General features: G+C 39.0%; 1 protein-coding gene across 2 annotated transcripts in view; it reads right to left on the bottom strand.

Annotated features, from left to right (window-relative positions):
- Positions 1 to 23,407, bottom strand: part of MYO16 (myosin XVI) — a 371,250-nt gene that overhangs the window by 306,246 nt on the left and 41,597 nt on the right. Inside the window, exon 1 of one of the 2 annotated variants that reach the window (XM_008635875.2) lies at positions 13,978 to 14,060. The exons of the other annotated variant lie outside the window; for it this stretch is intronic. The gene's annotated coding sequence lies outside the window, so the exon portion shown is untranslated. Of the gene's footprint in view, positions 1 to 13,977; positions 14,061 to 23,407 lie in introns of those variants that run through there. 2 annotated transcript variants of the gene reach the window in all.

Raw genomic sequence — 23,407 nt, forward strand, 5'->3', positions numbered from 1 at the left:
AGCTCCCTTCAATTCACAAAGACAGGGAGAAAAAACACAAACCACCATAAAAAACAGTACATTTGCATTTCATTTCTTTTCAATTAGTGTCTGACATTGCCAATATCTTTAAACCCGCATAAATTAATTTGCGTTCATGAATTATTGTTGTTTACAGTGTTGAGGAAGAATGTTTTATCTGATGGGAAAGAAGTCATTACCACATGAACAAATGAAATGTTCACAACCTAAAGTACAGGGCAACAATGTCAGAGAAAGAATTTTCAACATATGAGATTATTAACAACCCTTGATAAGAATCATGAATGGTGCCCAGAGAGCATAAGGACAGATCTAAGAAGGAAAGAAAGACATGTAAAATTCTGAGAATAAAGGAGAAAACAGCATATGAGTGTAAACTTGTTTTCAATACACTTCATCAGAACTGTGGGATCAGGCCATTAAAGAGAAAGAGATGAGGCTGCAAAGACTAGAAAGAGACCTTCAGGAAAGAAAAGGTTTTTGAGTAATCCTGTCTATAGTGGATCCATGTGTTGGGAAAAGATTCTCTACCTCAAATCATTAAACTCAGACTTTTTATGATGCCATTTTTGCAAAAGTGAAGGAGTTACTTTTAGTTTGTTCTGTGTAAGACAACATTATTAGAATATGCAATAATAACAGCAAAATTTTAAAGAAAATAAAATCTCATATACTGAAAATACATGGGCAATTATTTAATTTAGAGTGTATTAGCTTGGACAGCATGCCTGGAATTGTTATGTACAGTAGACTGGCATCAGGATAATATTAAGTCCAGTAAGTCATAGCAGCAAACATAAGGCAAGAATGCTAATAAGAACTGCTGAGGGGATTAGGTAGAGCCTGTATTACATATAAAACCTTGAGTAGTTTCTTTACAGATTAAATTAATCCTCACTACTTGCTCTTAAAAAATCAGATTCTTATTTATTTGATTGTTTTTTAAACCAAAATCTTTTTGAAGCCAAAGAATTACAATGGAATGCATATCCAAGAATGGCCTTATTGTGTTCAGTCTCTGGTGTGAAATTCCCACAGATATAATGAGACGTCTGGGTGTGTGAGGGGAGCAAGGTCAGGCTGTGTAATCAAAGGGGCAGAGATATCACCAGGGCACCAGTTGTGCAGTGTACAAATTCTATTAGATAATTGGTCTTAAAGTGAAAACATGTAACTTTTTGGTAAAACAAACAGCACCTCCTACAACATAACCTTGTAGCCTATTGAATTTTTAAATAGACATTTAGTTTTAAAACATAATTACTAAAAGCCTGAATCGGTGTCAAGTAAAGTGTCACAAAAATGTTTCCACTGAGTAGTGGGTGCTAGATCCAGTGCAAGGTTTCTCAAATGGCTTATTGAAGACAGTTCCACGCCTAATAGATTATGAAAGCTTAGCAAGCACAGATACTGTCACTAGGGATGTGTAAAATTAAAAGTTATGTTAAGATCAGGATGCTGAGATCTCACACGGTATAGAACGATTAAAGGTTATCAGGAAAGACACAGCTTGCATTGGGAAACCAGTATCTAAGTAGGCAGATAAAAAGGTTCCTGAGATGGAGAACCTACTCATCTTGGTCTGAGAACACAAGAGATCTACAGGGTTAGATGAACACTTTGGTCTCCAGATCTGTACAGGGCACAACCTTGACACTTCACGGCACAGACTCTGTGTATCCAGAGCAGTCATGCTCTTCCACTTGGTACTCTTAGTACAGGTGACAGCCACCTGAAACACATCCTGAAATCACCCTACCAGACCATGTAAGTCTCTGCAACTGACACCTAAAAATGTGTTTTACGCCCAGGATACAAAACAGGTGATGAGGACCTGGCTTGGTTACTGTCTAGATGTCATCTTGCAGTGGCATTTAGTACTTTATTCCTCAAGTCTTTTACCATCACCTTTGCTGACCAGTAATATTGTCTCAGTGAAGGAGATAGAAATGATCATGCTAAATGATAGAAAATGTGTTCCTAAAGGTCGTATAATCTCAAAAGGAAGACCAAAGTCTTCATTTTTCCAAGAAAACGAAAATGTGTGCCCTGAGACCCTGTGGTGATCAGTGATGGTATTTGTGACGTACTTAATGTATTTTGCCTTCTGGCACCTGCCCTAAGTAATGTTCTTTCTTCAGTTCTAGGATCCTGTGCACCAGGCAAGTCTGGCAAATGAAATAGCACTAGCAAAGTCTGGTAGAGGAAATTCATTCCTAGGACAGAGGCAGACTGATGCTCCTAAAATCTGAAATACATGCACCACAGGAAGGAAGATGGAACAGGGAGGGACTAGGAGTGTGCTTCTCTTCAAAGCCTGAGACTTGCCGAATCAGTAAGAGCTGCTGCACTAGGTTTACGTATTTTTGGGCACATTGCAGGGTGCTCTGAAGGTTACTTCAGCATTCCCAAGAACACCCAAAACTGTCTTAGCAGACTGAAGGTGTTGGCAGGTGGGTTCATACAAGGATGTTCTCCTGAGCACAAGGGCAATAAAGATATGAATAGAAATAGTGTAGAATTTACAGCATTTGGTCTGTTTTCCAAGGCGCTTTTCTTTGAGTCTGACAGGCAAAGCTACAGCACAAGATCTTTCATCCCACTATGCTGCTCAGAAAATTACAATTAAAAAAATAAATCCAAGAGGAATATGCTCAGTTACAGTTAAAGAAGTACTGCAGACATTTCAGGATGCACACAAGCAAACCACTGAAAAAACCCTAAAAATACATATAACAAAGTAAAACAGTAAGGTTCATCTGCCCAATTTGAAAGAAGTTTATAAACTAATTTATGAAACTGAAAATGTAAATTGTTGCTGGCCATGTTGGCAAGAAAGTGATTCTTGATCCTGGTAAGACTTGCATGTGGTCTAAAGGACAGCAAGAAATTATTTCAAGGGAATATAAAAATCAAGACAAACAATGTCTGTATAAATAGACATTCTCTATAAATACAGTAACAAAAAAAAGTACACAGAACCCTGATTCCTCATTACAAAGTATACATTAGGTAAAGATTAAGAAGGAAGTAAGAATGGATTTAAATATAGCTGCCAAAACAAGTTATAATTATAATGTCTTAATGTTAATCTCTCTGGCACAGCAAAGACTTGCTCACTGAAGCAAGAGTTTTCGTTGTCAAATATTGATCACCGATGTCATCTTTCTGGAGTTTGTTTAAAACGTGTTGCCAATCACCTTTTTTGCAGCACCAGCACAAGTTTTAGTTAAATGTCAGTTGGGTATTTTTTCCTCCTGGCAATCAACAAAATCTATTTCCAACATCTCTTTTGGCTAGCCATCACAGCACCACTAACAATCAGATATGGTTTGTTTTTGGGCTAGAAGCCACCTCTATAAAGACAATTTAAGACAATTTCACAAAAGGAAACTATCAGTCCCTGGCACTCTCATATTTGGGCAAATCCCAGAGTTGCTAGACAAACTACATCACCTTTAAAACTTCATTAGCACTCAAAAATACAAAAAAACCCCAAAACCCAAATCTATGGCTTTCCTGAAATTCATGTCTTGGAGACTGTTTATACAACTAGAGGTCTGACCTCTAACTTCAAGCAGAAGTAGTGTCATGTCTTAGGAAAAAAAAGTGTGTCTGTGTGTAACACTATAACTACAGAGAAGAGGGGGGAAAAAAGTAAATATGAAAGTTAAATTAGGAAAATTGAGGGCTAGCTTTTGTGTGAAAACTTAAGGCAGCGTAAGAAAGAAGCCTTACCAGTAAAGGTCAGTATTTTGATGTCAGACAGACACATCTGTACCGATAGCATCAGACCCAGATTTTACTTTCTGCCTAATTTCCAGACAGATCAAAAGAGAGTTTTTTGAAACTGGCCTTTCCTTATCGAGAACTGTAATTGATGGTCATTCAGCTATCCATTCTAGGAACAGGATAAAAAGGAGTTTGGTAGAGTTTGGAGTACAATGCCAATTGACAAAACCCAGAAATTTTTGTGGAAACTTCCATATGTAAATGAACCTCTTTTTTTTTTTTTTTTTTGGAAAGGATTTCAGGTCCCAAAATAGATTTCCTGGTCAAAACATAACAAAACACCAGAACAGACAACAGGGCAACGATCAATATATGACTTGGCTGCAAGAGAGGCAGGTCCTATCAAAAGCCTGACAGGTTTCCTGCCAGCTTGGCTGGTGACCTGAAAGGGAACAAAGCCGGCAGTGTCTCCAGGCAGTCCTGCCATCTGGACTGCCTCCACATCATGAATCCTGAGGTCTCTAGGGACTGCAGTTCCAGGAAAGCCCTCCCACAGAGGCATCTTGCAGGTCACTGTTTCAAGAATTCCCTGTGCTGGAAGTCCTGGCTCCCAAGACTGCTTGACTCCCACTAGAGATGACAATGAGCAAGTGGCCTGGGAGAATAAGAAGACAAGTGTTGAGCCAAGAAACTTAGTTTTGGGCTTGAAGCTTCCTACAGAAACTGAACAAATTATCTTATTCCTAAAAAAATTTATCCCTTCTGTGGAAGGCTTGCTTCTGAAAGGTACCCTTTCTTTAGAAGAATTTTGTGGAAAATTAAAGTTTCAATGGATTATTCTAATTAAATCTAATACAAGTTAAATTATATTAAGCATCTTGTATCCCTACCAGTATCACTGAATCACAGAATATGCTGACTTGGAAGGGATCCTCAAGGATCATCAAGTCCAACTCCTGGTTCTGCACAGCCACATCCCCAAGAACCACACCATGTGCCCGAGAGCATTGTCCAAATGTTTCATGAAATCTGTCAGGCTTGGTGCAGTGACCACTCCCTTGGGGAGCCTGTTCCAGTGCCCAACCACCCTCTGGGGGAAGAACCTTTTTCTAATATCCGACCTAAATCTCCCCTGACAAGACTCCAGGCCATTCCCTCGGGTCCTGTCACTGATCACCTCAGATAAGAAATCAGTGTCTGCCCATTCTTTCCCCCTCACAAGAAAGTTGCAACTGCAATGAGGTCTGTCCTCAGTCTCCTCTTCTCTAGGCTGAACAGACCAAGTGCCCTCAGCCTCTCCTCACACGGCTTCCCCTCCAGATCCTTCACCATCTTTATTCCCTCCTTTGGATGCTCTCTAACAGTTCAATATCTTTCTTATATTGTGGCACCCAAAGCTGCCCCCAGCACTCGAGGTGAGGCCGCCCCAGTGCAGAGCAGAGCAGGACAATCCCCTCCCTTGCCCGGCTGGTGATGCTGTGCCTGATGCCCCCCAGGACAGGGTTGGCCCTCCTGGCTGCCAGGGCACTGCTGACTCAGGTTCAACTTGCCATTGACCAGGACCCCCAGGTCCCTTTCTGTGGCACTGCTTTCCATCAGTGAAAAATTTCCATTGTGAAAAAGGTGGAGGATTAAGACAGACTGAAAAGGATATTCTATTTGCCCGAATAATATTTTTGTTCTTCATGCAATGGAACAAGAGGAAATTATGCCAAGACCAATATACAAATAGAATTTAGAAAAAACTGTCTGACAATCAAGTTCTTCCTTTTCATTACAGTTCAATACAGCCTACCACTATCACCCCTCCTCCCATTTAGGGTACAAGCAAGACAGTCAAAAGATCTTTTCTCAGGAAAAAGAGCCTTTTCTGTGGGATGGCTGCAAAATGGACATATCTTCACATTAACGTGGCTTGGGTTTCTCTCCTTTTTAAAATCTAGTGATCACTTTTGCTGAAGTATCCCAGGCCCAGCTTTTTTGCTTTCATGTCTATCAAGGAAATTAAAAACTTCGGTAGTCACTTTGTGCTCTTAGAAAATATTTCCTGCCTGCTGGCTTTCCCTAAAAAAAAAATGTCCCTACTCTTCCTCATTTCCTGAATAGGATAATTGGTGTGTGAAACCCTTCAGCATTTTCTTACACAAAACATTCAAGTCTGTTCAAACTAGAAGATGGCATGCCTATTTTCAGATTTGTATCACTTTCAGACTCAAGTGAAATCACACATTCAAATGAAAATCACTGCAAAATTGGAGACAGGGTTTAACTGAAATTTGGGAGCACGCACATATCCCTTCTGCAAGCTGCCTGAGGCCTTTTTTTCACACTGTATCCCATCAGATGCTTAAGCTTGCAGTCTGTTTGCACACCCATTAAGGTTTTATTTTTGCCTGGTAATGATGTCCCCACATACATGGGCCTCTGAAAGTATGTTCAAGTTTATAAAATAATCCTTCTACTTTCAGTGAAAGGATAGTCACAAAGAGCAAATACAAAGTGGCAGAAGAATGAGAAAAATATACTTCAGCATCACAAAACCTGATTATTATCAAACATTGGTAATCATAGCTATTTCAAATGGGGCCTCAAGAAGTGATCAAAGCCACAGTGTATGGAAGACTGCAAGTGTGGATGAGAGAGCAGTCTTTTACCCTGACGTGCTGGGTGTCTGTGTGCAGACATAGAAGTGTGCTAGATATAACCAAGCCCAAAGAGCAAAACAGTGAAACTAAACTGAACATAACAAGCATAAAACACAGCAGAACAGCTGCTTCCAACTGCTACATGTCCAAAATCAAATCAACTTTGGGCCTCTGCTTGTTTCTAAAAATTTAACCTGCATTTTCCACTTCTTCACTCGGCAGACACCAAGTGTTACTACTGCACAGCTATGAGGGTGTAGCACATGGGATCATCTGAGTTGACATGGTCATTGCCCCTTTTTAGCTCATTTTCTTTGCCAGGACCTGCTGCCAGCCTGCCAGAAGCTGGCTGTTTCACCCCTGCTACAGAGCCAGTTGCCAAACAGCTGCCATGGCAAACAGCGTTCAAAACTCTGCCGCCAGCGAGTTAACTATTCAAGTATTTTTAAAATGTGGGAGGGGTGATTTAAAATTATGCATTATGCAGAACCACACACACTTTTGTTTGCACTGGAATTATCATGCTTTGGAGACGCTTGAAGGAACGTTAGGTCAGCAGCTATAACAAGTCACGTCATTTGCTGTGCTGATTTTAATTCTCATGCACTGATAGATATTCCTTGTCAGATGGCTTACTAGCTATTTTCCTTCTTGCATTTTGGTAAATTGCAATGTAATTCTCAATCCACATTAATTCTATACCACAGTTAATGACAAATGAGTTAATCATGATTAAATCTTTACAGAGGTTCCTTTGGGTTACCTACTTAAGCTACTGTCAGCATTACACAGTCATCACACTCAAATTAAAGGATCATTATGGTATATATTGAATATTTGGCTTCACAGCAGGTAAATTCTGTTCAAAACATCTAGGATGCTGAGAAACAGTCTCTTTGATCCCCCTCTCCAAAACAGCACCAGCAGGAGAAAACCCAGTGGTATTACCATATTAAAATATTCCTAGAATGACCTGCTTTATATTTACTTTTAGAGTGCTCTTGAGACTGCTTTCTACTTCACATCAGTGCCCAGTAATAATATGATCACTTGGTACCCAGTAATCATATCACTCTTACACTGCCACTCTTACATATCCCCAGTTCCCTGGTGCAAAAGACACTATAGCCTGTACTGCAACAACCCCAAAAGGAAAGACTATGAGTTGTTTCTTTTCACTATCATCACCACCAATGCTACCCTGACACACCAAGTAACTGGACTGCAGGAAACACAAAGCCTGTTCTTTCTTCTGCCAAGTGTCCTCTGCAAGGTGCTGTTAACTGGAGGTGCACTGGAAATTTTCTATGACACGTGCTACATAGTATCCTTAAGCAAAATTCCAGGAGGCAGGTCACATATACAGATGACTGCCTTCAAGGGCCCCCAGGGAACACTCCTTACAGCAACACAGAAAGAAACACTAAAATCCTCAGTTCTTGGGGAAAAGTTCCCCAATTATCTCAATCCTCAGGGGACCATGGTATAATGTAACTGTATCCTTCAATTCACTTCCCTGTAGGCTTCTAATTTCACTTACTCTAGATTTATACAAAGAAAAAGGTAGGGTGTAAATGTCAAGACTTGGCTTTTTGTTCAGCTGGACCAAGCAAAAACCATGACAATGGTACAAATCAATGGAGGGAAGAACTGGAATTATACCCATGCCTAACCAATTCTGAATTCCACGGAACAAATACCCAGATGCATGTAGAAGTAAATTCAGGCCTCTCAGGGCTCATATTTTTTATGACTCTCATTCAAGTGCTTTATATCTGACTACGTATGGATGCCAGGGGCTTTAGCTTCCCGCAGCATTAGCAGCTGCCTTGGCACCTGCTGCAGCATCACTGCTCTCCACCCATCCCCAGAAGCCAAACTTGCCCCACTCACACTGTTCCAGGCCTCACTCCTAAAGTGATGCCAGCATCCCTGGTACACCCTGCGCCCACTGGGCGGCCTGGTGCCCACCTCCCTTCCCTTGCCTGGTGCAGCACCATCACCTGCACTCCTCATGACTGACTGCCACTCCTAAGGGTCTGAAAGGTTATCCTGGAAATGAAGAAGAAAAACCCTCAGAGTACTTCAAAGTCCAGGAATATCATTTAACCCTACTAAATCTTCCTGCGGACAGCGAACAGCAACAGTGAAGGGCAAGAGTAAAAGAGTAGAAAAGGTGAGGAACAAAAATAAAAATCAGTGCTCTGTTTTTCTCTCACTTTGGGATACCCTCCAAATTAACAAAATTTTCTCCTGATAAGATCAAATATGAAAGGGAAGGTGTTGACTCTGTCAGTTTGACAGTGTTTTCTTTTACCTTTTTTTTCCCCTTTTCTTTAATTTCCATTAAATTGTTATTCTGACTTAGCGCCTCCCACTGGTTTGTTTTCAAACTAGTACAGAAGGTCATACTGAAATAACAGCTTATGATTCAGGTATTGCAGAAGTACTTGGCAGGAAGGAAACACATCAGGTAAGCAACCAAGGTGAGCGATTTCTTCTTAAATACAACTTCAGCAACAAGGTATGACTCCAATTAAAATGGAGCTGTTTGAGAATGGCACGCTTCAATACTTCTCCCTTATCTAACAACTGCTCATGCATTTAAAAATATATTATGCACTTGTATGTGTTTGTGGATTTTTTATTATTTTGGGTTTGTTTGTTTCTTTTTCAGACAATGTTGAAGCATTAGTATGAGCCTACTATGAACTTTACAGCACTCTGAAAGAAATACTGGCTTAGAAGTGACCCGCTTACTATGTTCTGGGTGAGTAGATTTAAACAGAATACAAATATTCCCGTTGGGAACTAGTTTCCTGGCTTAGCTTGAAAGAGTCCAGTGCCTGAATCTTGTTAAAAAAAAAAAAAAAAAAAAAAAAAGCATACATATTTCAGAGCCATTCATCCATGCAATACTTAGTGACTTCTTTTGGCCAGGAATCAGCAATGAGCAGCAGTGTGAAGCAACTTTTTCTGCTGCAGTGCATTTCCCTTGTGAAAACTGGAAACAAATTTAAAATACAGCTCAGTTTCATTAATTAAAAAAGTTCTTTAAAAAACATTTGCTACGTTCATCAATTATTCCATGGGTAGAGACATACATGCTGTACATGTATGTCAATAGTACTCAAAATAGAAAGAGAATTAAAAAATAAAACAAAACAAAGATATCTGGCATGACCCATGGACTGCCCCAGTGACAGTTTCACAGCATTCTGCAGTCACACTGTGACATACAGTTCTAACACTTTTCATTAACGAGATACTTTTTTTTGTTGTTGTTCAATTGTACCAGAAGAAGAAGAGAAATACATTTTGGCTTTGACTCTGCTGTGAATTGCAAACTGAGCTGTAGCACAAAGAACACTGCTAACACAATTATACCTGCATTAGAAATCTATCAGAGAAATAAAAAAGAGACCAGGAGATGAACTGACTCTTTAAAGTGACTGAAATACACACATAGTCACGTTTCCTTTGAGAAGTGCCATCACAGAAAGATAAAGCAATAGAACAGGTAAGAAAGTCTTGATTTAGTGAAAAAAGGAACCCAAAACCTCACTTCTTTCCTTCATTAAAAACACTCTTGCAGAAACAGTCTTACTTCAAAGTAAGACTTCTTCTGTTTACACAGCCGTAAAACATACATGTACTGTATTATTGGTTCACAGTTTTACAACTACCAAAAATATTCTTTTATGAGCTTAAAAATCCAGTTACATACAAAAGTACTCATCTAGATATGACTTTATTAAATAACAGTGAGTGAACATAACAAGCCAAAATAACAAAAACAAGCATTTCAGCTTGCTATCTAAGACAAAGAAAATGGAGGGAAGTGTTTGCCAAAGATGTGACAAATGGCCTTTTTCTCTGGTATTTTTCTAGAAGCATTATTAAGACAGAAAGCAAACACAAAGCCTTAAAATATGCCAAACCACATCCATGTAAGATAACTTTGCATCGTGTACCACTTTTAAGACAAAATCCCAACATAAGGCTGTCAAAACGATAGCTCCAAAGGGCCCATTTACATTTTCCTAGCAGCTAATGAATTGCCATGGAAAATGGTGGCAGGCAAGCTTATGGGAAGCATCTCTAAATCAGTTTTTGCTCTTTTGAAACTATGAGCCCAAGCACTTCGTTTGGGAGTGAAACACTCCCTTCTGGGTTCTAACAAAGACTGAAAGAATCCTAGTGTACCTATGGAATAAAAATCATGGAAGTGGTATTCACTTGTCACACACATAAGGAAAATGAAAGGAAAAAGGGTGGGAAAATACACATGGACAGTTTAACCTGCATTTTATAATGTCTTGAATAGGTGTTTAAAAGAAAACTACATGCAACAGGAAAGAGTATTTACTGTAATTTTTAATGTGCCCATAGTTACTCTGAGACAGCAAACCTGACAGAATTGATGCAGAATTGAATTCATGCAGTGTCTGGATTACAGCTGACTTGAACTCAAAAGCCTCTGCACAAGACAATAACATATCCTAATTAGCTCTAATAAAAGCCACTTTAAAGGCACAGCTCTTCATAGCCCTCTTTTGACCTCTGAGCAAACAGAGGAGAATATTGGAAACAAATTAATTACATGAAAAAATGCTTACTTTCCATCCAAATAGTATAAACTAGTTTTGTCTTAACAGAGAAACAGAAATTGACCTTGCATAGTAGGAAAATGGGGTAAAAAGACTGACTACTTTTTGGATGCTGACACATGGTCTGGGTCTTAAGTTTAGTCCAGGACATTTTGGTAAAATGGTTGCAAAACTGTAATAGCAAAACCTAAATATCATTAAATTGATGAAGCACAGTTGATTAAACATTTAGTTAGCCAGAAGAACTTGGGACACATGAATGTTTGTGACAAAGAAAAGCTTATGTAAAGTTGATGACCTGGGATATAACCTAGCCTGATTAGTAAGGAAACAGCACAGCACTTTCACAGGGAAACTAAAAAGAGATTTGGAGGGAACAACTTAAAAATCCTCCTTCCTGAGAGTTTCCACTGTGATTTAACAGTACACAGTGTAACGCACTCCTCGCCCTCCTCCCTCCCTCCCCTGACATTTGTTTCTATTGTTCAATCATCCAAAACTCCCAAGAAAAACTTTCTCACGACAGCTCTGGAGAAAGAACCCAACGAATGAACAAGGGTCTTACTGTCTGTGCTTCTCTTCCACTTCTGCCATTGCGCCTTCCTTTCTTAATCATAGGCAATCGACAAGATTCCAGTATTAAGGAATGATTAAATTATCAAAACAAATAGACTACGTCAGAACTGCAGAATATAGAAGCATGTCATGGCACTTAGGTCTGGGCAAGTACCTCTGCCACATCTTTACCATGCAGTGGGATAAAACCTGAGTGTACAATAATCCTTGTCCGCAGGAATAAACTCAAGTCCATTGCCTATATGGGAATGACAACTTATTGAGGCCAGGTCGTTAAACTAAAAAAAATTAAAAGAGCAGGACTGTGGGAATGTTACAACACTAGCATATTCACTTAAGCACAACATCAACAGCTTGACAAGCCATGCCATTGTAGTGGTTTGGTCCAAAATACTCATTACTGTTTATCTGCTGTGAGATAAGAATTAGGAGAAATGCAAAGCAGGCACCAAACTTGAAAGAATATAAAGAAGTTTATTAATAGACCTAAAAGAAGAAAAAAAATTATACCACCTTCAGAACTCTCCTCCTCCTCCCACTTTCCTCCCTTCTCCCACTGACAATGTGAAAAGACAACTCTTCAGATGTTCCGTCTGTTTACTACTTCCATAATAACCTTGTTCAGTCCATTTAGAAAGAGAAGTCTCTTCTTGCTCATGCTATGAAAACATTATCACAACGAGACAGCCGCCCACTTCCAAATATTGTTCAGTCCACTTAGGAAGAGGAGTCTCTCTGCCTGCGTGAAACTGTAAGCACCCCTTAGCAAGGACGTCCCTTCCGGGACTATGCTTGCTAACCTATGACAGCCATATTCAACCTTTGTTCCTTTCTACCCAATCTTTTCCCACAGTCAAAGTGTTTGTGAAGACAGCTATATTCAAAGGTATGTAGGAGCACCCAGGTGAGACAAAGGTAGAGAGTACTGAGACAAAAAGATGACTTAAGGTCACCTCACTGCTGTATCAGTCCCAGTTTTGCAATTACAGATATCATAATTTTGATTGTATGGTCACAACACCTGGGATTCCAAGCCAGAGTCATCTTTTATTTTTTTCCCTTTTCTGTTTTTCACAAAAAAAAGTCAAATTTCTAGGGACTGCAGCATAAATTTCTAATGGCACATGCATCTTTCTTTTCAACTGTCAAAATAAAAGTTATATGCTGGGAATTTGTGCTTCACTGCTTCCATTCTGTTATTTAACAATGATAAATAAGGATCAACATTTGACTCCACAGTCTGACCGAGACCCTTATTATTGTCATGCTGTTTTCCATTGATCAATTCTACAGCAAAAGTAAGAATCTGAAGTGACACAAGTACACCTGAGGTCCAAACTGATTCATGTCTCATCTTCAGCCACATTTCAGTGGGCAGGAATTAAAGCAGTTTTTGTATATTACACACATTTTCCTCTCCACTGACAGTTTTATAGAAAACTACTTTGCTCCCACGCTGATATTTGCCTTACACCCAAAAAGCATGTACCTCTGGAGGAAGGATTATACACCTAAAATTTTGAGCAGAAGACTTGTCTCAAGTCCAGCACAAAAAGCAAGTTTGAACATTTTTGCATTCCTATACATTTGAATGCATCCTCTAAGATCAGTTCTTCTGGACAGTATCTTAGAAATTGCCACTTGGATGCTTCTAAAAGAGATCCTGTTTGTTTGAAAGCTCCTCTTTAAATTAAGTCCAGGATTGGGAATGTTATTTTCCACACTGCTTATTCTTTCAGGAAACATCATCTAAAGGTCTAATTCTATTGATTGCAGTTCCTGTTTTGCCTGAGACTAAATTGGCCACCTTTGTTTTATTCATCAGGACTCATTCCCAGAAGCTTGCTTTAGCCAGCATCTGAATTACATGCTACCAGCAACATGCAGTACAAGCATAGCAGAGTTCCAACTAGCCTAGATACACCCTAAATTCCCTAATTCCTTCACAGTGCTACAAACCCCTTGCATGACTTCAGACAAGTCATTTCACTGTACCTTTGTCATCTTCCACAACTGAAATACTTACACAAGCCTTTTACATATGAGTTACACATGCAGCAGAAGCACAGAGTTAAGTGCTCTGAGGTGGAGTTGCAGGGATTATTTTAATAACATTTCTGAAAAAATTCTATTGAAGAACAACTTCAGTGGATCATTTCATCAAAAATTTGTATTCTGAACAACCCACACAAGACAAAGTATGCTTTAACAAATGAGAAGAATCATTATCCCCCCACCTTCTCATAATTGTCCTTACTTCTTTTGGGGAAACACGGATTTCCTCAAAACACTGTCACTGTACTGAGCTATTTAGCCCATTTAGCTCCAGCTGGGGCCTAAGTCTAAGAGAAAGCAAAAACACTGCAGGCACTCATTCTTCACCTGATACTTACCTGTCTCCAGTGATTTTCAAAGCATTTTCTGAACCTTAAATGATCTCTCCACTGAGTAGCATCTAGAGATTCCTCCTCAGAGCACTTGATGAGCCTCCCTTTAAAGTCATGCAATGCAAAGATGGGAGGGATATACTCCTCCTGCCTCCACCCCTTAAAAAAAAAACGTTATTTCAAACACATTGTGCTAGCACATGTCCTGCCTCAGCAGACTGTTTTGAGTTCTTCCACTTAACTGACAATATGTTTATGGTCCTGACCATAGTGCTCTGGAGAGAAAAATAAAGCCCCAAGTATCCAGTGCTGGGCCCAAAACTCCAAAACCTCCTGAACAAAAGATAATAACACCATAATTAAAACCATGATAAGTCATTAGAAACACTTCACTAGTACTAAGACAGAAAACTTGGCATAGTATTAAAGTACAATGAACAAAGCAACACAAAACACTCCCACAGCATTAAACACTGGGAACAAAAACATACAGACAAATGATAGATTGTTCGTGAAGCAGATTGCAATATTGTTTACAATTACAATCTCACACTATTCTTCAAATGTTCTTCCTAACACTGCTGGCTTCTTGGCACTGTGTTTATAAAAATCTTTCTTGAAGGTCAAATTGTACCAGAAAACTCTCTCAGTATTAATGAAAGTTTGTATATTTGTTAAGCCCCTCACATCTCACACCACTGATCTATCAGAAGAAAGTACTGATTAGGAAGAATCCCCCACAAAATTTTTCAACTTATAATAATGCTTTTATGACATAGTTCAAATTTAGTTAATTTAATGTAAAAGATATCTGGTTGACTCAGCAGGATACGGTTATAGGCATGATTGTATGGCTAACTATTCAACCTTTTTTAACAATCATTGGGTATAGCGCACAAATGTATCAAAAATCACCAATTTTTTTTTTTTTTTAATTAAAGTTCTTACTGAAATTCAAGAAGTCTTAAGAAAAGGGCATTTCCGTGGAATATTGTCCTTTATATATTGTCAGTTTGATACATAAGCTCTCTTTCTATTGTGAAAACAACTTACAAATATGCCCTCCAAGCCATCATATTGCATCTTGAGCTCTTCCTTGTAACCAAGACTCGAGGAACATGTGTAAGCCTGATTTATATTTCATGAATTAGCTGAATTAATGCCAATAGAAGGAAAAAGAAATTCTTTTGTTCAGTCAAAGAGAATTCAGGAAGCAAAACCAATAAAAGGCTTTATAAAGTACAATAATGCATAAAAAAAAATCTATTAAAGGTTATTTTTATTTTTAATATATAATTATAATAATATAATTAGGAACTTTTTAACATGCCAGCTGAGATTAAGAACTTGGACATCCAAAAATCTGTAAAATAGTCCTCTAGGGGAGTTGTATACAATATGTAGCAGTTATGGCTGATGAGCTCATGAGTGAAAGGTAGGAAAAGTGTTCTTTTGATTTAAAAAAATGTAGTTTTGCAGTTACAGAAAGGCCTCTGGATCACAAGTGTTTTTAAAATTAATAAACATCTAAATTAATTAGAGCAGGAGATACAGAAGTAAAATGAAGAGAAAGATAAAAATATACATGGTTTACAACGCAATATTGCAGGATAATCATAAGAGGAATGAATGAAGAAAAAAATGTCAGGGTTGGGGGTTTTTTTCCATTTACAATACACTGCAATTTTTTTTTTTTTTTTTTAAAGCCTGAACACCTTACCCTGGTGTATCCCTACTGTAGCAGTCTATTTGAGTTGGTGATTAATTGCTTTGTGTCTTTCTGGCCTTACCAAGACTCAGTTCTCCATTACTACAGTGCCATATGATAACAGGCCATTACTGTTGTGCAACCTTGAGAGAAGCAATGACACAAGGGAATAACATACATGACACATGTATCACCTTGTCCAACACCTCTTGGAACACGCTTTATTGTAATTTCAAATTACTTCGTCAAACTATTTTTGCCTCCACTACTCCCTTTTGGCAGCCACTTCAGAGTAGCTTTAGGAACACTCACTTTTATGATCAGAAATGGAGTCACTCAGAAACTCTGGCAAAACAAGAGTCAGACTAGAAAGAGCCATCAGCTGAATCTAACCTGATTTAATGAACCACTTTGGATTCAGCTTTCAAAGAACTGAAATGAAATCTTGCCTGACTTCCCAGTAGGTGGCTGGAAGTCTTGAGTACCAACATGTCCAAAGTTGGAGTAGCATTTGGAGACACTTTGGACATCCCTACTACTTAAACCTGTACCAGTGCCAGACATCCTGAAGCTTCTAATTATCTTGACTGCAGGGGTCCAGAGGTCTGACAGCTCTGGGAGTCTCTCACCATGAGAAACCTGTTCTGGCTGCACAGCCTGAGCCACTGGATGATGCTCCATTAGCCAGGCCAAGTAGTTTCACACATGCTGGGGCTGTTCTTAGCACAGAATTAAATGTTGCAACAGAGCAGGCCTGGCAAGCAGGCTAATGCTGGAAAGACTATATCCTGCTTTGCCTCATCTGCCTTCTTTACTGGATTTACATGGCAAGATGCTATCAGTGGGGTAGGCTACTGATCTGTTTTGACCCATGATGGTAACTGATATCCCTGTCCTTATCTGGACCCACTAGATTTGTCTTATTTTCTTCATTTCCTCTTGAAAAAGGCAAGGGAGAGAGCAGCTGGGTAGATGTCCAGCAAGCAAACAAGGTCAACTCACCCCATCTTCAGTGTGCTCTGTCCCAGAAATCTATTGTTAAGAAGTGAGGAAGCTAATGAAGAATCACAATTACAAGAAAGACTTACAACATGACTGAAATATTTTTCTCCTCCTTCACAGCTAAACTTCACCAGTTTCAATAATCTTTTGATGAAAAATTGTAACTTTATAGTGGAAATCATATATTCAACCATCCTAGTAGTAGAAGTAGTACTACTACTTACATTTACTAACAATAATTAACTACTTATATTTACTAAGAATAACTAATTTCTAACAAGTAAAAACTGTTGACTGAAAGTTGTTAACCAACAACAGAATAGTTTGTAACTATCAAAATTGTCCTAACTACTTTTTTATAATAAAAACCGTAATTTTCTTTTAAAGAATCCACAAGGTGGCTGCAGTTGCCTAGGAAACCCAATTTCTAAAGCATACAATAAAAAACCTCAAAAATATAATGCATGAAGCACCTAGCATGAATTATATACCCAATGCAATACTGATTCATTTTGAAATAGACCCACATGAGAATATCAAATCCAGGACTACTAAATGTTTCTCTAAGACTAGTCTTGCATCTAGCCAGCTTCAGATATCCAAACAGGTTCAAGAGCCATGATTCATTTTGGTGCATAGAGTAGTTGGGTCCAGGTTTTGGCATCCACTGACTGAGAAGCTAAAAGACCTTGTGGATCAGGTGGGCATAATCACAGGATTGAAGCTTTTACTCATGCCTGCTCAGGCTCTTGCACTTAAGTTTTATGCCAATATTTCACCTTAATATTCTGGACTTGAACTTAAGTTACTCTGTTTATATTGTGGGCTTTTTTCATTATTTTTGTGCACATCTTGTATACTCTATGCAATTTGGATCACTCCAATCACACAAACGTAGCATAGCTACAGAATATTTTAAAAGGTATATATAGTCCAAGCACAACATAACTCCAATATTGAGACACAATAAAACAGGGTAAGATGTTTATTTTTAAAAAGACACTGTGAATATGGAAATACCAGTAAATAGGACTGTGCAAGCATCCTTTCCAGCTTCCACTGCTGCTTTCCCAGATCTTCACCTATACACTTGGTCAACATAACTCCAGGGGTTGCTGCCTCTCATACAAGGCTGTCAAACTGAGCCTATTTTATTAAGACTTTGAAACAAAGTTACAAAACTGGTCAAGACCACCTTGACTGAATTCAGCAAACAACTGGCTACGTGCCTGTCACTGGCATTTTGCCAGTGAGCACTGGCTGGTGCAGCTGGCAAAGCCATGTCCCAAATTGCATGAACTGCAGGAGTGCATGCAGTCATTTTCCTGTTCTGCAAGATAAAATACACATCCATGATAAACGAGCAAACAGACTTTATACAGGTGAAAGGCAAAAAGAGGAATTACGGCAGAGAGCTTCAGTGAAGTGGACAGCAGGTCCATCAGGCTGGGAGCAGGCAGAGCTGCCCATTGCCATCTGCTTTCACTGATGGGAGCACCAGTGGGATTGCTGCCATCTGTGTGCAGCCGGTGTGCAAACCAGGGCAGGGGAGAACAAGACCTGGAGTTAGGGGCTGTCCAGCTTCCAGCACTTCCTTTGGCCACCAGCTTGACACCAACCTTGGAACGCTGGTTTTGTGGTAAAGTTCATTTAGCATGAAGGGATAAAGTCAGAAGCAAAATGCCTCTGCAAGCTGCATTACAGCAGTCTCAGTCAGCTCCTTTTTCCCACAACCTCATTAACATTGATCTTGTCTCAGGCTTCCACACAGGACACTGTAGGATCTCTTCCATCTCCCAGCAGAGACACGTGCATTGTGATGATATCTGAACATAACTCTAAGAAGACTTTGATGAAAAATGCTCATGCTAATACTGAAATGAGCCTTATTTCCCCCTCAGTTATACTTATTTAGTCCCTACTAAAAACAGCAGCTGCTAGTTTTACACATCTCTCCTTTTCCCAGCTTCCTATGAGAACAGCAGTCACAGACCACTGCAATGTACTAACTACACCCTATGGTTTGCCATGGAGACTTCAAAGTTCTAAAGTAGCCTTTTCTTAAGTGACAATCTGGTTTAGTTTTCTGCTCTTTCTTTGCATCTCTCAGCATGCTTTCAGGTTTGTTCTTACATAATTCAAGCCTTTTATCTTGCACTTCCTTCTCTTTTAAGCAAGTTAAGCACAAAACAACACAGGTATGGAAAGAAGCACAATTTTAAAACTGTCCTTTTCAAATCAGGAATGAGGATTTTGTCTACAGCAACCTAGTAATAACTTACTGGTGAATAAAAGACATGTGAAAGTTAGAAAACAATAGTATTACACAAACCTCCACCAAAATACACAAGAAGACCCATATGCACCATTAGTCTTTCTGCAATGAGGTAGCAGTGCACTCAGTGAATAGTGTCATCACCAAAACTAGCTCTGGTTTAAAGCAGGTAGATAATCTCACTGTTCAGTGGACACTATAGATCTTAGTCTTTTACTATATATGGAACCCAGGTAGATTGTTAATATCTTGAAACACCCCAAAGGAGAGAGCAAAATAAAATTGTGAGGGATAGAATTGCAGTTCTATGTCCCACGAGTAAAATTCTTACTTATTTTTTTCAAAATATATTTATTGTCTTTCATAAAAACTTGGAAGTAAACCCCAGACCTCAATAGACTCAAATGATCACATGGGGAAAATATGCAGATATTGCATGCAACAGTAATGTCATAACAAAACTTAGGCTGTGTGGGGAAGAAGAATATAGAAAGAAGGCAGAAATAAGGAAATTGACGTAGTGATACAAAGAAAACATCAGCAGTCTCAACAGCCTGCTTCTTTTTAAGTCAGTGAAGGGGAGGTAAGGTTGGCTCTTGACGGTACTCTGTGTTTTATGATGTACAGGAGCTCCCAAACATGGATTAAGAAAGATGATCCCAAGTTTGTGATGGCTCTCAGTTTTCTGGGTACTTCACATCAACCCATGACATCGATTTCCCATTCAGATATGCTTTGTTGACAACAGATTTCAAATTTATTGAACAAAGTTATATTAAACAGTGGGTACACACAGCTATCATCTTCATCCTAAAGATTCAATAGTCTCTTGGATGGACTCAGTCCAAACAAAGAAGCAACCTGAGCATAAATATCCTAGGATCGTTGCAGAAGTCTCTGTAAACCAAGAGGGTGAGTGCTGGTCTGAGACCTTTGTAACAGTTTATTTTTACAAAGGCATATGCTTCAGCCACCCATACTCGGTCACATTTCTGGGGATATTTCTTCCACATGAAGGAATATGCCATGAATTCAAATGCTGCAAACCCCCTTTTTTTTTTTTCCTACCACACATAACATTTGTGTATTTAGTTTCAAACAACTGTCCTCCACTTACAAAATAATTTTAATCAATAGTAAGATGCCAACAACACTGATTCAACCAATATCACATAGAGCAAAGAACACTTGTTTAGAATTTTGTGTTGCTGAAGTCCGTGCTGTCAAGTGATGCTAAAAGGAATACAAGGGAAAACCTATCCTTAAGCAGCTACACTGCTGTAGGAATTCACAACTGTTTGTTCTATATTCCCTTCCAGGAAAGGATGTTCATCATTAACCAGAATTTTGTTCAGATCCCAATACTCACATTTGAAAAGTAGGCATCTAATTGTCAGTAGTGTGAATTGTCATCACAATTCACTATAGGACAGAGGTAGCAGCTCCTGGTACTTAGCAGGAACAAAACAAAACAAAACTGACTCTCTAATGAACAAGCAAAAACACCGTCAAAAGCCCCAAACCAATAAATTAGTATCTTATAAGCAGTTTTGGAGGGGTGAAGTCTAGCACAGTCTGGCATGAACATATGATCAAAATTATTAAATTACTCTAGCCTGATGCCTGTCACCTAGTTAGCTGTATGTGCAAGGTTTTAGCCTTTCACTCTGACTTCCAATGCATTTTTCTTTGCATTTAGAAAGCCTCCAAGTGCATACAGTGATTTTGGCTGATGGTGCCTTTCTATACTACTGCAATTGAATCACTTCAAACTGCACGCTCACTTAACTTCCAATACATTAACATAAAAACATCTTTCTTTGTCCAACTTGCTCCCTGTGAACTTGCTTGGGAACAGAAGGATTTATATTATGAGGTGGGCTGCAACCTGTGAATCTAAGGTGAGTTTGTCTAGTGTCTGGAATACAGTATGTTTCTTAATCAAAAGACAGTGTTTCACTACAAAAGGCAAAGGCTATTTTGGCCAAAAGCAGTATCAGTTGCTCATTATTTGGTTTTGTGAATCAGTAAAGAGTGTGAGTTAAACTGAAAGGTTTTAGGCTAAGGTTCCCTTACAGAGTAGCCACGATGCCCGTGAAAGCCTCCCAAAAGTCTGTAATGAATGTCAGTCTTCTGTGGCAATTGGGAAGTTCTGAATCTACAAAACCTGTCTCCTTGACCACTGCAAAAGGTTAGCACCACAGGAACCATCTAGAAGTGGGCTTGGCATCTTCCTAGGCAGTTAAAAGGAAGATAACTATGTCTTACCATATTTTCTCAGCAGCATTTAGTTTCAAGCATTTTTTTTCATCCAAACAAATTTATCATAAAACCCTTGTGACCACTGTGAGCAAACATGAAAAAAAAATAAAAAAATTCAGACCACCTAGCACAACATTTTTTCTCTGCCGCTGACAACTGAGGAGCTATTTAGGCTTCCTGCTTTCCTTTCTCTCATCTACTTCATCTTATTCCCTAAATAATCCCCTGCATTGGACATCCCAGATCTAAGATTACTAGAGTGTACTTCTGTCCATTCCTTTTAGTATCTGTGGCCCTACTGCCCATTAATGTGTTGATTTTCTGGGATTTTTTTGGGTTTTATTCTTAAATAATGTTACATTATCTGCATTCACAAGCTCTTATAGAAATAAACACCAAAAAAATTTTAATAAAAAATAAATTCTTTTCACCTGTTTTAAGTTTATCTCCTCCAAAATTCAAATGTCATACAGCTCCAGTAACAGCCCTGTGATGTTAAACTTCACTCATCTTTTCCCTGTGACTCTAGTTCTTAAAGACAGCTGCTTCCCCTTCATCAATTTAAGTAGCTCCTCTCTGTTCCTCTACTACCCTTCCTGGAGTGTGGAAACTGGACCTGCACACAACTGCTGAGATTTGGGCACATTAATGTTGTACAGCACAGCAAAACACAGAGCAGACACTCCGTGTTCTGTTCTCAACACTCTTCCTGATTATGCCAAACATTTTAACAACTTTTTTGACTGGTGCTGCTACAAACAAAGCTGATGATATTAGGGAATTGTTGATGATGACTCCAGGACCTTTACAAGCACAGCTGTCAAAAACCTAGTAGAACTCTCCCGGGGTGACATGCATGAGAGAGTTTGTTTGTAGTAGTCTGCAAGTGGAATTGCAGCCTGTGTTCTCTTTGGCTCTGGTTTTCCTTGCCGAACAAACAAATTCAAACGAAAATGTGATTCCTGACACAGTGTTGTCAGGAGAAGTAGCTGCAGTGTCACCTGCCTTTGTGTCCTGCCTGGAACTAGCAAGATACAGCATACAGGTGCAGAAAGCTGGAACAAAGTACTTCAGGACTGGCAGCATCAGGCAGGCAAGTCTTGATAATGCAGGCTTAACAGTCTATGTTGGACCTTTTATTACGTGTCATCAGCTTTCTGCATTTTCCTCTTTGAATTACTGAGCACAGCTAGTATGTTACTCTATCACACAGTATATATCATAATAGTTTTAAAGTTACCATCTGTAGAGATTGAGGATATAATGCTATTTCAAATTTTAATATTCCAAAATCTTTTCAGTGTTTTATTTTGAAAATTAAATAAATAAAACTGCAGTTACTTTTAAAACTTCTGCCTTCTCACTGTCGGTCAGGTTGACTGAGTATTCACTTTGGATCACTCTAAAATGTCAGTGGCATGGTATTCTCCGTCCTTAGTGTCACCTCCTTGCTTCCTGCTATTCCTTTTTCTTCATTAGGAACAGGATCCCAAGAGAGCTTAATTCCTTTTACTAGAGTGAAAGGAAAATCATGTTTTTGAAAGGTCACTGTTCATAGTGTTATTATAACTTCTTACAATGCAATCACTCAATAGGAAATTGAACCCATTTAAAAAAAAATCTGATTCAAGGTATTTATATAGTATGCATTAAGAAAGCATCCAATAATTTAGCTTTTTCCAGAATGGCTGAACTCATGGTAAAGCAAGTCAGATCATCATTACAGCAATTGCCAGAGGATTAGCTATCACCCTACCTGAGGCTCATCAAAAAGTACTATGAGGTTGGAAGAGCCATCCTACAGCTGAGCTGAATTAAGTCAGTCTGTGTAAGAAAGTTAAAATGCAACGGCTACAGGAATAAAGCTGACAACGACGAGCAGAAGTGAATTGTAAGTTGAAGTGAACAGAGCAAAAACCTCTGGGTAGTACAGATGGGTCTTCAGCAGTAGAAACAAGGTTAGGAGAAAGTATGGACTGGTTTTTGCACAGCCATGTGAAAAAGCTGAAGCCCAGAGAAAAAGAGTCTGGGCATGGTGCCATGCCTTCCTGAGCTCAGAGGGCAGCCTGCCAGCCTATACTTCTGAGTCACAACAGATCTCTCTTGACAGCATGTCTGTGAAAGAGGAGTATTATTAATTCTCTCATTTTAAGAATCTTACTCTCCTCAGGGTTAAGGAAAGGCTGTAG

The sequence above is a fragment of the Corvus brachyrhynchos genome, unplaced genomic scaffold, assembly GCF_000691975.1.
Source record: "Corvus brachyrhynchos isolate BGI_N302 unplaced genomic scaffold, ASM69197v1 scaffold83, whole genome shotgun sequence".
Classification (NCBI taxonomy): domain Eukaryota; kingdom Metazoa; phylum Chordata; class Aves; order Passeriformes; family Corvidae; genus Corvus; species Corvus brachyrhynchos.